Below are 11,755 nucleotides of genomic sequence, written 5' to 3'. Positions count from 1 at the left end.
GTGGCCATGGTTGTGGTGGATCTGCCTTTGCATGGCTGAGCTCTCAGTCTTCATTAACATATCCTCCTCTTTGCCATTCAGTGCTGCCTGGGACTGACTCCACTGCCAGCTCAGGGCAGTGCCAGCTCCACGCTAGTGATGCTGCCAGTCCCACTGTGATGCAGTACCCAGCCCTGGGCATATGTGCTGACTCTGGCTTTGGTTCCAACAGTCTAGTACCCAGCTGAAGGTGCTGGTGACAGTCTCAGGCGCAGTGGGACAGTCCTGTCGAGATAGTCGCACACCTAGCGTGCTAGTCTCAGCCAAAGTGCAGCCTCTGGCACCGTGCAGTGAGAACACTAGTCCTGGTCCTCAGTGCCCGGCCGCATGCGGAGATGCCAATGCTGATCCCAGCAGAGAAGAGAGGAATCTTATACCGCTCCCCGTACCCGCAATGCCCGTGGTCGCGCTGGCAGTGCTGGGGCGGGGTGCTCGCAGTGCCGTGCCCAGCCCCACGCTGGTGCAGTGCCCAGCATCCCGCATCCCGGCGCGCTGTCGTGCCCAGCCTTGCGTGGCGGCAGCGCCATGTCCGGTGGCGGTGCGGCACCCAGCCCCACGCCGGGGCCAGTTGCCGGTGACGGCGGGGCGGGCCCAGGGCGGGCCCGGCTGAGCGGGGGCGGCCCGCGGGTGATGTCAGGCTGATGCTGTCGGTGCGGCGCGCGGTGCATTGTGGGCGAATCCCGCCGCCCGCCGCGGCTCCGAGGGGGAAGGATGCACCCGGGGCCGGCCCGCCCCACAGCCGCTGCCGCAGCGCGCCGGGCCGGCGGCACGGAGCCCGGCGAATCGCACTGAGGGGCGAGGGGCATGCGCTGCCCACGCCGGCCGCAGCGGGAGGCGCCGGCGCCGGCGGGGCCAGGTGAGCCGGGCCGGACCGGGCCCCGGAGGCCGTTGCGGTCATTGGCGGGGGAGGGAGCATCTCGCTGGCGGCTGAGGCGGCGAGGGGCGGTGGGCCTCACCGGGCCTGGCCGGGCCGGGCCGCTCTGGAGCTGCGCGCGGGGCACTGTGGGAGCTGTAGTTCGCTGCTCCGTGCGATGCCGGGTGCGGAAGAGGAAGGGTCCCGTGCGGAGGACTCGCGTTCCCAGCGTGCCAGCGGGGCTGGGCGGGCCCACAGCGGAGTGACGGGCGGGCGTCGCCAATGAGAAAGCGGGCCGGGGTGGGGCGAACCATCTGTCGAAAGGGGCAGTGTGGGGGGGGGATGGTGGGGAGGCGGCGTGCCGGCAGCTGCAGTGCAGGGGCGGACGCGGCCACCTCCTCGGCGGGGGGAGGCGGGACGGCCCGAGGTGAGGGGCAAGGCCGGGGCTGGGGGAGCACACCCGGGGCGGTGGCGGCTCCCCCTCCCTGCGCCCCGCCGCCTCCTGCCCATTCCGGCTGCGGGCCGGCGGGAGCCGGGGCTCAGGGCCAGGGCTGGGGGGTGCCCGCCGCGGGAGGGGCGGACAGGAGCCTCCCAGGGGTGCGGGCGATGGCAGCGGGGTGTCCCGACCCGCCGCGCCTCGAAAGTCTCCGCCGAGAGGGTGAACAGAGCGGCCCTGTCGGGTGGTGCCGGGTGGCTCTGGCGCCCGCCCGGCCCCCAGTGTCGGGGTGGAGGCTGAGGTGCGAAGGCGACGGTCGGCCTTGTGCCAGGCGGCTGGTCCGGGGCCAGCGGGGAAGTGTCAGGCGAGGCTGCGGAGGGGGTTGGTGTTTTCAGCTGCCGCCCGGGCGAGGGGACAGGCGTCCTTCCTGGTGTCGCTGGGTGTCTGTTTAACCCAGCGCCAGAAAACCAGCCCCGTTTTGTAGGGGCTTTTGGGGAAGGGAGCGTTTTCATTGTGTTATTTTGGGATAACTCTTTGGTGCTCGAGTTTGAGGTGAGAGGCAGAGTTTCTCCTCATGAGCTGCCGCGGAGTGGGAGATTTTAGTCCTCTGTGTGTTGCCATGTCTTCTGCAGCGTTTTAGCGTGAAGTCTCCTGCCATTGTGTCTTTATTGCTCGTGGTGCCCAAGTTTGCATTGCTGAATGTGACTGTAGTCATTATGCTTTCCCTGCATACCGGGAGAAGATGTATCCTGTAACATGGGTCTGACCCACTGAGAACTTTCAAGATTAGCACCGTGACCTTGAAGTGCATCTTGTATTTAACGAGGAACCAGTATACTATATGAAGTGCTGGAGTGACACTGCCACTCTGTCAGTGTTGCTGAACTACTTGCATGCCAAGTTCAAGACCCCCTGTGGGGTTTTTTTTGTGGGGAGGAGATTTCAATAGCTGTCAGTATCATGTTTCTGAGCAGTCCAGACCAGCTGTATGTTAAAATCTGTCTTCTATCTTTTAAAATTTCTTTAAGTTTGCAAGAAGTATAGACAATTTGATTGACAAAGGGAAAGATTTACTAATTTTACTGTTGCACATGAATTTCTTTGTATTCCTTTTGCTATCGTTGAAAATGCTACCTTTTGGCAACAAACTTCACAATACATTTTTCAATCTTAGAACTTTTTCTTCACTTTCTTGAGTGAAATTTATGTTACTTGTGAGATGTTACTTGTGCTAATGTTCCCACAACACTAATGCTTATAGGTGCGGTAATTAAAGGGCATTGTGCATCAGTATTGCCTCACTAGTAGTTATCCACCACATTTTCAATGTGTCAGCTGCTTTTGAGACTATGTCTCAGAATGAGGGGCAGGTTAGGAATTATCTGTTAATATTTTGGCTTTTTTCCCTTTGTGTGTGCCAGTGATCATTCATTCAAGAATGGGAAAAATTCTTCTTCTCTGACTGGCAAAGGAAAACGCTGGTAGTATCATTTCCTTGTGGAATGATTTTATCAGAGTCAATCTTGGGGATTACCTGACTAACCTTTTTTTTCTTGGAATAGTTAGCAAGAGGAAAGTCTGATCCCTGTCATTGCCTTTGGTCCTCAAGTAAGCAGTGGTGTTAGGAAAGCTATGTCACTGCCTCCCAGAGTTGATGCTAATGAAATGGTGCTTGTGTCCTACGTGTGAATTTCCTTCCCCTTCCCTCTCCATCCCGACCCCATGTTTGGTGGCAAAGGCAAATGTAGCTCTACATTGCAACAAGCAGCATGGAGTTTTGCTCCAATGGAAGAAGTTGGTACTTATTGTTTTCCAAAGCAGGCAGTGATAAGGCAGATCCAGGAAGAGCTGAATCCTTCATGCTTCTTTATCTTTGGTGCTGGTACCCCTTCATGCTGTTCCTTACATGAAAGATCGATTCATCACTTTATAGTTTATTAGGTAGCCCACTAATCTCTTGTGGGTCTTGCTGTGTCCTGTCGGTTTTCTGCCTGTTTTTTTATTTATATATATATCCATGTGCAGGGTCCAGATAAACTCTGCAGGAATGGCGCCCATCCTGGGAAGGCCCTAGGTTAGATGCATTTGCCTGAGCTCCCTAATGACCTTCCAATGACGTTTGTTCACTTTTTAAACAGAGCAGAAGACAGAAAAGAGGGCCTTATAGAGGGATACGTCCCTATAAAGCCCTCAAGGGTTTTGTAAACTGTTGTCTTGTTTTTAAGGGTTTGTTTGCTTTGTGGGCATCTTCTCCTTTTAACATTGTAAGGCACAGCCCAATATTTGCTGGAGTGATTGTGAAAGCATTCCCTAAAAAGATATTTAAGCTCTGCTGGCTTACTGCATAAGAATGCAGAATGGTCACAACTAGTGCTTTCCATCAAAAGTTGTGACTAGCATCCTCTCTTCCATCAAAAATAGCCCTAAAGTGATCATTCCTCTGAAACATCCTGAAATCCTCTTGAATGTCATTGTGGGACACCATTCTACTGGCATGAATGTTAAGAGTGGTTTCGGAGAGAGGAGTAAGGAAGGCCAGCTGTGAGGCCTCTCACCCTAGGGCAGAGTAAGAATGGGAGAACCTGTTGGATGTTTCTTGAAGCATTAGGAGGAAAGGGAGATTATGTGATTTTTTTTTTTAACACCATACGTTGCAGCCTAAAATGAGACTCTGTTGCTTGCAAAAGATTCATAAGCTACAAACTGAGCAATTACAGTCCTCTGTGTCATGCAGGACCAACTCTTGGTCTTCTCCACAACAGTATCCAATAGAGCTTGTGTATGACAGTGTTGAGACCCATGACAGCTATCATAGAAAATACAGCAAATAATCTAGCGATAACAATGTCACTTGGAACCAAGTGTATCAAATGGGTTTTTTTATGTGAACTTTTCCAGTTTTTGGAGATCAGCAGATGCATCAATATATTAAACTTTATGAGGGGAAAAAAAATTGCCACACTAGCTTTTTTGAGCAGACTCGCAATCCCCTTTGGTCTTACTCAATTCTACACTGTTTTCTAGTAAGTCTTTTTCACTTCTTGAGAGTTGTTTACATGGAAAAGGGTCTCTTTTTTGTAGTTGAGAAGGAAGATGTTGACAGTGTGATGGACTGTTGATGTAATAAAATAAGATGTGCTTGGAAACCCTTTCCTTTTGGTGTCAAACTGTGTCATCTTTAATTTGGTGAGCAATATGAAAGGAACAGACTGTAGATCATGGTCTGACTCCAGCCGTATAGGCACAATGAGGAGCAGAGAGAATGCTTGTGGGTGCACATTTCCACTTCTCTGGAGAAGTGAGGCAGCCTAGTCTTAAGAAAGAGAGTTAGTGTCAGTCATGACAGATGGAAGTGGATTCTTCACTGCCCGTCTGACAGCAAGTGTTAGGGGGCTCACTGTCAGCCTAGAGACCGTATGTGTGGAAAGCTTTTGTGGCCTACCAAGCAGATAGCAAAAGATTACAAAAGGGATGAGGAGCTGATGTCTAGTAAAAAGGCTTTAATTAGAGGATTAGAAACTCAACAGCTCAGGTCAAAATTCTGTGTTGCTTCAGTCCTTTTTATACCAGTGACAAAGAGGTGACGCTTAAGGAAAGACTAAGGGCACATATAACATGCATGTCATAGTTATACCCTTCTTGGTGTTGCAGTCTGCATTTTTTTCAGTCATAGAATCATAGAATCATAGAATGGTATGGGTTAGAAGGGACCTTTAGAGATCATCTAGTCTGACCCCCCTGCTCAAGCAGGTTCACCTAGATCAGGTCGCATAGGAACATGTCCAGGCGGGTCTTGAAGACCTCCAAGGAAAGAGCCTCCACAACCCCTCTGGGCAGCCTGTGCCAGGGCTCCCTCACCTGAACAGTGAAATAGCTTTTTCTTATATTTAAGTGGAACTTTTTGTGTTCCAGCTTCATCCCATTACCCCTTGTCCTGTTGCTAGCTACTATAGAAAAAAGGGATGTCCCAACCTCCTGACACCCACCCTTTAGATATTTATAAATGTTAATAAGATCTCCTCTCAGTCTCCTCCAGACTAAACAGTCCCAGTTCCCTCAGCCTTTCCTCGTATGAGAGATGTTCCAGTCCCCTGATCATCTTGGTGGCCCTGTACTGGACTCTCTCCAGAAGTTCTCTGTCCCTCTTGAGCTGAGGAGCCCAGAACTGGACACAGGACTCTAGATGAGGCCTCACTAGGGCAGAGTAGAAGGGGAGAAGAACCTCCCTTGACCTGCTGGCCACACTCTTCCTGATGCATCCCAGGATGTCATTGGCCTTCTTGGCCATGAGGGCACACTGCTGGCTCATGTTAGTCTGAATAAATTTGTATATACACAAGGTGTTTTCATTCCACTGGTAACAGCACTCTATTGTGAAACCTAGCTTTCCATTCCCGCGTGTTTTCCTCCCCTTTAGCCAGTTACTAGTTTTAGAGAAACATTGTTTTTATGCTGTGACGTCTTAATTTTTAAGGCCTCTGGTCTGATACCACACCAGAAGGTTTTGGCTATCCAGGGACAGTTTTTGGTGAGATGGCCCCATCTGTGTGCTTGTTCAGTCTTCCTAAAAGCACCCAGCCTTTCCTACTACATCTATAAATTGACTTCTCCCCTCTGCCTGCCAGTTAGTGTTATTTTTTGTTTTTACTTTTCTGAGAATGTCTGATGCAGAAGTAAGAGTCTTTGATTTTCCAGATCCTCTGCAGAGCTCTTCAAAATAAACAACCACCCAAAATCTTTGGCCTCTTCTTTCTTTTCTCTGTTTGGTCTTTCTATTTCTTGTCTGTCATCCAGCCTGGCCTTTGGTCAAGTATTTGTGTAAAACGCTTATTTTTCATCTGTAGAAATTTACTTCATCTCTTTAAAGTCCTGCCTTCTTCCCAGCTTCCAGCCTTTTTAAAGGTAATGGAAAGCAGTCAGTAGATAGTTCTTTTCTCTTTTAGCCTAACATTTTTGTTGTTGTTTCACTTCTATAGTTAGGGATGAGGAACTTCACCGTTTTCTTGACGTACAGCTTAAATTCTTGGTACTCTTTCTGCTAACACAAACAGGGAGACAGTGTAGCTGTCTTACACTTTCACCTTCATCTCGGCATCACTGTGATGCTCCTTTTAATTGGGCACTCCATTAAATTGTGTGCTTTTGTTTCCCTCATTTCATGAAGAAGAAAAAGATCAGTTGCTTGCTTGGTGAAGAATCTCAGAGAGTAGAAGTCACCTTTGTGGTGACATTGTGTTAGGAGACAGCTCTGCAGTTTAATTACATCTTGAATTATTTAAACAATCTAGCTGCCTTAGACTCTAAAATTTACTAGTTGTTGAAACTAACTGGTTTCTTTAAATTTTGCTTGCCTTGAGAAAAAAAAATAGAATTGGTCTCAGACAGAGTTACTCAACTGCTTTTAAGCAGAAGTTACTGAATCCTGTGATCTCTTGGAAGGCCGAGGGCTTCCTGCTGTGGAGATGAACATGGAACGCAGCTTGACTGAAGCTGAAATGGATCTGAGGTACTGCTCCTCCATTGTGCTGGCACTTGTGTTTGACTGACCCTACAGTGAACCTGTTCAAGGAGCTCTAAGCCAAGGAAATAACTATTTATTAGAAAGGAGAATAGTTGTTCTGCTGGTACAAGTCACTGAACTGACCCATGGTGGAATTCCGTGTGCAGGAGTTCAGAGTTGGCAGGAGAGAGAAAAACAGTCTCTCTTCATTGCAGGTAGGTTTTTGGATTGGCTAACCAGGAACCTGAAGCTGTGGATCCAACATCAGCATCTATCTGTGGACTTTATGAAGGAGGGAACGTAGATAATGCAATGTAACGGTGCTTCCATTGATCCTCAGCTTTTATTCATTAGTGTCTAAGCACACAAAAATGTTAGTTCTGGGTTTGTTTCATCATTTGTTCAGTCCTGCTCTGGCAGAGTGGTTGGTCTAGATGGTCTTTTGAGGTCTCTTCCAGCCCTTAAGATTCTGCACTTATGTGATTTTTCTTAGTAAAATTTGCAGTAGCTAAAGCTTGCCTTTTTAAGGTGCCAAGCCATGATTAGAAAAGAGCAAGAGATCTAGAATCCACCATGTCCCATGTCCTAGGTCCTGTCCCTAAGGAAAACTCCTGTAAAAAACTGATTTGCACTTGTCAGGCCTCAGTGCCTAGTAGAAGATGAGCTAGAATGGGATATACTTTCTACACCACATTCATTTGCTTCTCAGTGTGCCTTTTAGACAAGATAGAAGCATTCTAAAGAGTTTAGTTTTCATGTGTCATTCAGCCTTTTTTGTGCTCCAGCATTTTTAGTGACCATGGGGCATGTATGCAGGCCCTTTACTGGGTTCCACTGTCTCTCCTCAGTTTTAGGCAGAGATAGAATTGCCTCTCTGCTTTTTTTTTCTGCTTCTCTCTGTAGGAGCATTGTGCTCTGTATACATGACCTGTATAACTTATTCATAGATGTCTGAGTGAGTCTGGTTATATTAAGAAGCTTTTTTGTAGGAGATGCACTCTTTCTTTCTGCTGTTTTCCATGTCTAGGAAGAATTGGGAGTGGTTGCTTATCAAGTAGAGCTGAAGCTTAAGGGGCTTTGTCCATTGAGCTAACAGCAATAAAAAAAGGCAAAAGGTGCAAATGCAAAAGAGTAGCAGTCAAGTATTTTCACACTCTTGTGACAGTTGTTGGAGAAATGGCAGGAAACATTTGGGTTCTACTTCTCAGGGCTATCTGATCATGTAGGTCTCTGCAGCCTATCTTCAAGTTTCATGGCAATTCAAAAGCTGGTACTTTTAGCACAGTTGTTGCTTCTTTTGCAAAACAGTTTTTCTTTAACCTTACTACCTGCATTTCTGATTGTGATGAACATTTGCCCCCTCTCTCCAAACATCCTAGGCTGGATTTGAACCAGTAATTGTTTTGTCTGTGGAGATTTATTAGATACGTTTGCCAGCAGCTTACTCTGGCAAGTTGAGCGTAGAATGCCCATTTCAGGCTGAGATGGGTTTGAAGAATTGTTATGAGCTTTATCCAGCTCAGGTGCAAAATTTAGTTTTCCATTACTTTATTACAGCTATGAATAGAATTAAATTTATTTTTACATTGAAATATGACATAAAGTTTATGATGCTTTTTTATAGAAACAGATTCTGACCATCTGTGTTGTACAATAGGAGAACCTCAGGATATACTTACCTGGCATAGCACTGCCAAGTTAAAGATCAAAGTACAAGTGTGGTTTATTACAATGAGTCTGCCCCAAAGAACATATTTTGATTATATTTTTTTTCCTTGAGAATAATATTGAAGGGATTTTTCTGTCAACTACAATGAACTGATGTAAGTTCTGAATAGCAAAATGAGAATACATGTGCCTTAGTCGTACCATTGCTTGATACAACAGATAGAATAATAGAATCACAGAATGGTAGGGGTTGGAAGGGACCTTTAAAGATCATCCAGTCCAACCCCCCTGCAGAAGCAGGTTCATCTAGATCAGGTCGCATAGAAACATGTGCAGGCGGGTCTTGAAGACCTCCAAGGAAGGAGACTCCACAACCCCTCTGGGCAGCCTGTGCCAGGGCTCCCTCACCTGAACAGTGAAATAGTTTTTTCTTATGTTTAAGTGGAACTTTTTGTGTTCCAGCTTCATCCTATTATCCCTTGTCCTGTTGCTAGCTACTATAGAAAAAAGGGATGTCCCAACCTCCTGACACCCACCCTTTAGATATTTATAAATGTTAATAAGATCTCCTCTCAGTCTCCTCCCGACTAAACAGCCCCTGTTCCCACAGCCTTTCCTCGTATGAAAGATGTTCCAGTCCCTTGATTATCTTGGTGGCCCTGCGCTGGACTCTCTCCAGCACTTCCCTGTCCCTCACTTGTCCAATTAGAATTTGATATGACACGTCATATGGATCAAAACAAGATTCCGTAGTGCTAATTCCACAGCCATCAGGTGGTACTTGGCGTTCACAGTCGGGTGGATTTATTTAAAAGGAAATAAACGCATTATATAGTAAAAGCAAAGGGAATTAAAATCTACAATACACGTTTAAAACAAAGGGGCAATGCAAACTACAAAAAATACGACAGGAAAGTACAATAAAACTAAAAAATAATATAAAAAACTTCAGTTGTAAGGATCACACTGCCTTTTGGCTGAGCTTTCAAACATATGTATCATGTCCACTGATGTAAAAAGCACCTTATTCGACAAACGTTTGGCAACTCTTTCTCATTGGGAAGCGGAGAGACCTTATTAGATAAGTAGTTCAAAGTTACCTTCAAACCATAGGAAAACTTATGGATGAGAAATGATTATTTGCGTGGGCTGGGAAAATGCAAGCAGATACTAACGGTTGTGGACTAGATGGCATTGTTGACACATGTGGAAATTATATAGAGGTAGTCCAGACCAGCTTGTAAAACTCTTCCACAACCTTAGTAACATCACTTCTCCTTGGAAACTGATTCACACAGCAGTGCAGAAAGGAATTAAACAGACTGGGCTTGCATATACAAGACTTTTCATATCTCTTTCTAGCATTTTCAGGCATAGGGAGAAATAGGTGCAGGTCACAGCCTTTATCTGCCTTGATGTTACTGCTTTCTTTGTTAATGTTATCTTTAGATATTAACTACAAAGGAAACAAATTCCTCTGGAACAGTAGATCCTTAAAATAACGATGAATTTTAAGCTTCCAGTCTAAACCCAAGTTTTACACCTCTGGGGACTTTTGTCTTTGAGAGAAAAAAGCTCAGGGAACCAATGAACATGGATGAGAATGCACTGGGATTTCCCAAGGGTAGAAGAAAAAGTGGGTCAGTCATAAGGACATCACCTTTGGGCAAGTCACCAGCTGTCTGCAAAGGAAAAAAATGGTGAGGCTGCAGATCAGAGAATGAAACTGTAGATTTGCAGGGTGCAAAGGGAAGGTTGAACATGCTCCCCAGAGCACGCTCCAACTAGAGGAGGAGAGTTCCTTACATAATGAGAGAAAATGGTTACAGAAGGGTTCAAGAGAAATGATTTAAATGACTAACAGTTGCCATGATAAAACATTTTTGTCAGTCCCAGGAAGTCTCTTCTTCCTAATTACAAACAGAATCTCTGCTGTGATCAGCAGTGGGCTTGAAAACCATATAAATTTTGTCTCACTTAGTCTCATTTGGTCAGATATGACATTATCAGTGCAACAAGTGGCAGTTGCCCCGCTTATGCTAATTTTTGTTAAATTTCAGAAAGCACATGGCAATATGAAGTCTATGTGGCTAATCTCTAAGTACATGATTTTTCCTTGTGAAATACCCTGTCTTCCAGAATTTGACTCAAAATACCATGTCTGTGATCAGCAACTTACTGCTTTGTCAAAAAAAGTATTCAGAGGTTAGGAAAATGTTTATTTAATGCTTGGTAATTATGGTGGATGTGTCTGTCACAAAATGATATGAATGGGTAAGATCAGCACCATTTTCACTGGAATGGAGGTTTAAAATGGTCACTCTCAAGTAGTGGGCCTTTTAATTACCTGTTATACTAAGTTAGATACAAGACCATTGAGCAACACGTGTTAGCAGTTTGCTGTATGCCTGAGCTACTTATTCAAAGTAAAATACTGTTCTCCAAGAATAAGGACTTGAGAAAGGTACTGTTAAGCACAGGTATGAAAAGCAACTTGGAGTGGCCACATTTGAAGGTGAATATCAGGCTCCCCACAAATGTGCTCTGCAGGGAGAAAGGAGAGGATTTCCCTAAGAAGGTCAATTTGCATTAAAGAAACAGGTGTCAGGATCAAGTGATGAAAACATACCTCTGTGTGGTGCTTCTGGTGGTGTCAGATGTGGATTGAGTTTTGTACCATAAGTGAACCTCTGCTTAGTTATTGCTTTTATTCAAATATATTTGGTTTGGCTACCAGCAGACAACTAAACCTTTATAAGCAGTGAGCTGTATTGACTTTGCAGTTAGATATACTTAAGCTGCAGTTAAATGTTTATTGTAAGCAGACCATAATGTTTACCTATTAAATTAGTAGAGGTGAAGCTGGTTATGATATTAGAAGGATTTCCTAGTTGGATTTAATTTCCTACTTGGATAAAAAATAGGAGCAACTCTGTCAGGGAGATTGGTGTAACGTAATAGACTTTCCTCTCCAATTCTCCTTCTCTCCAGTTTTTATTTTGGCTTTGCTGCTGACATGTACTTGGAGAGGATTAGGATCATACAAACTGCCAGTAGTGCAGGCATGCTTATCTGGTGTGCGTTCCTAATGATTTGTTGTCATAATTAACTGTGCTGATTCTCCCTGTAGATAGGTGGTTTTGGCACAGAAATCACTGGTGTGTCTGACTGCTCCGTAATGTATGTGAATACAGTCTCTGGCAGTGTGAAATTATGTGTTTGGGGATTTTGTTTGTTTTGCTTAGGTCATATGCTGTTA

At 45.7% G+C, this 11,755-nt stretch overlaps 1 protein-coding gene across 1 annotated transcript in view; it reads left to right on the top strand.

The window, feature by feature from the left end:
- Positions 1-1,271: 1,271 nt before the first annotated feature.
- The window catches only part of TTBK1 (tau tubulin kinase 1), a 107,831-nt gene continuing 97,347 nt past the window's right edge, over positions 1,272-11,755 (top strand). Inside the window, exon 1 of the mRNA XM_061990866.1 lies at positions 1,272-1,319. The gene's annotated coding sequence lies outside the window, so the exon portion shown is untranslated. The remainder of the gene's footprint in view (positions 1,320-11,755) is intronic.

This window comes from Colius striatus, chromosome 2 (assembly GCF_028858725.1).
Source record: "Colius striatus isolate bColStr4 chromosome 2, bColStr4.1.hap1, whole genome shotgun sequence".
NCBI lineage: Eukaryota > Metazoa > Chordata > Aves > Coliiformes > Coliidae > Colius > Colius striatus.
The sequence above is the reverse complement of the archived record's forward strand: the minus strand, read 5'-3'. Positions and strand labels throughout refer to the sequence as shown.